The 2,218-nt window shown below is 35.3% G+C and overlaps 1 pseudogene; it reads left to right on the top strand.

Annotated features, from left to right (window-relative positions):
* Positions 1-503: 503 nt before the first annotated feature.
* Positions 504-1,487, top strand: LOC149247400 (carbon catabolite repressor protein 4 homolog 1 pseudogene; annotated as a pseudogene).
* The last annotated feature ends 731 nt before the right edge of the window (positions 1,488-2,218 follow it).

The raw sequence follows: 2,218 nt of genomic DNA, 5'->3' as shown, positions 1-2,218 counted from the left end.
GACCAACCATGAGTTATTGATTTGTTTTGTGGGGTTACGAAAGCTCAAATCATGCCGACGTCCTGTTCAACTTTTTATTTTGTAAACCGAAAAAATAACACTAAGTTATATAAATAAAGGCTAATGGAAATTTATGGAAGGAATAAATAAGCGAATAAAACCACGAATCTGGCTTTTCTGTCTATCTATAGAGCCTGGAGATTTATTTAGGTTTATAGATAAAAAGTGGCATGCGGTCTTAACGAAAGAGAGCTGGCTGGTAAGTCTTATAGAAAAACTCAGAGCTCAAAGAAAGCCAAGGCTGAGAACTTAGCGTGGTAGAATTTCAACAATGTTTTTGGTTTTTTTATTTCATCCGAATATTAAGAGAATAGGATAGCTAATTTACGAAGAGAAATTACAGTTAGTCTACCTCAGAGTTTTATAGACCGAATCGCTTCTCCACATTGAAGGAAAGGGATTTTTTTGTTACAAAGCCTGTTATTCGCCGGAGTGCTCAGAAAATGACTAAGCTTAACAACAACATGAATGACGGAAGTTTGACAGTCGGTCCATCATTCACAGTGGTAACATACAACGTTCTGGCAGACAGGTATGCTACTTCACAGCAGTTTCCCAACTGTCCGTCCTTCGCTCTCAGCTGGGAATACCGCAGACCAAACCTGCTAAAAGAAATATTACTATGTCAGCCGGACATTATTTGCCTCCAGGAAGTGCAACACAACCACTTTTGTAATTTTTTCAAACCAGAACTGGCCAAACTAGGATATGAGGGGCTGTTTAAAGAAAAGAAGAGACGATATTTCACTGAAACTATTGACGGTTGTGCAACGTTTTATAAAGTGAAAGAGTTTGATTTGATAAGATGGTGGTGGATAGGTTTAATATACAAAGACAACATTGCCCTGCACGTTCAGCTTTCGTTCAAAAAGACTAATCAACTTGTGGTCATAGCTAATACCCACATTCATGCAAATCCAGAAAACAGTGATATAAAGTTGTTGCAGGTTGATTGTTTGCTCAAAAGGTTGGAGAATGAGTTGGAGCAAGAGAATGACTCTGTCTCTGATATTCCTCTTGTAATATGTGGGGACTTCAATTCTTTGCCGGGAAGCGCCCCCCACTCACTTATTATCAAAGGCTTTGTCCATAGTTTACACAAGGAATTTCGCCATACATTACCGTTAGCAAGTGCTTATTCTTCGTATTTTCAATGCAATGCTTTGCGGGAAGACATTCATAAAAAATGGGATCGTGAAACCGGGGAGCCCCGTTTCACTAACTTCGTGAAGAATGACCGGGAAACATTTGAGGGAACGTTGGATTACATTCTCTACAGTACCACCAAATTGAAAGTGGTGTCGTTACTGGAGTTGATTGACGAGGATGAGGTGAAGCCGGGTGGACTTCCTACTGTTAATCGCTCTTCCGATCACATCCCCATTGCAGCAGAGTTTACTTTCAACTCGCTTCCCAAACTGCAGTAAGTAGTAAATAAGCTTTATTTAAGTAGTAAATAAGCTTTATTTGTTTTGCCGAAACATTTCGCGGGAAATATTTTTCTCAATCTGTTTTTTCAGAGATTTTTGAAACATATTTATTAATCTGAGATTTTTGAAAGTTGAAACACATTTATTGCTCTAGTTTCTTAAAACATATTTCTGTATAATGTCAACCCTGTAGTTTCTTAAAACATATTTCTGTATAATGTCAACCCTGCTTACTCTTAGCTGGACAACATTTAATTAATTTAGTTATTTTAAAACATATTACTGTATAATGTCCTAGCTTCTCTAAGTTATCATTGAAAGTTTCACTGTTTTAATCTTTTAAGTTTTTCAAATTATATGGTTTTTATGGCAAAAGAATAAAATTAAAGTACTTGATTATTTTTATGGAAATCTTTTTCTTAAGTTTTTTGAAACATATTTCTGTATAATGTCAGCGCTGCTTACACTTAGGTGGATAACATTTTATTAATTTAGTTCTTTTAAAATATATCACTGTATAATGTCCTAGCTTGTCTGACTTATTGTTGAATGTTTTACTGTTTTAACCTTTCAAGTTTTTCAAATTATATAGTCTTTATAGAAAAAAATAAAATTTAAATACTTGATTAACCATTTGGATAAATTTGGACTTCATCTTTGGATAAATTTGGTTTGGGAGGTTTTTCCTTCCTCAGAACCCTGCAACATTCTTATCAAATTTCTTCAGC

This window comes from Pinus tabuliformis, chromosome 7 (genome assembly GCF_031772625.1).
Source record: "Pinus tabuliformis cultivar Carrire ecotype Pingquan chromosome 7, CPIR1, whole genome shotgun sequence".
NCBI lineage: Eukaryota > Viridiplantae > Streptophyta > Pinopsida > Pinales > Pinaceae > Pinus > Pinus tabuliformis.
This window is presented reverse-complemented; position numbering and strand designations above follow the sequence as displayed.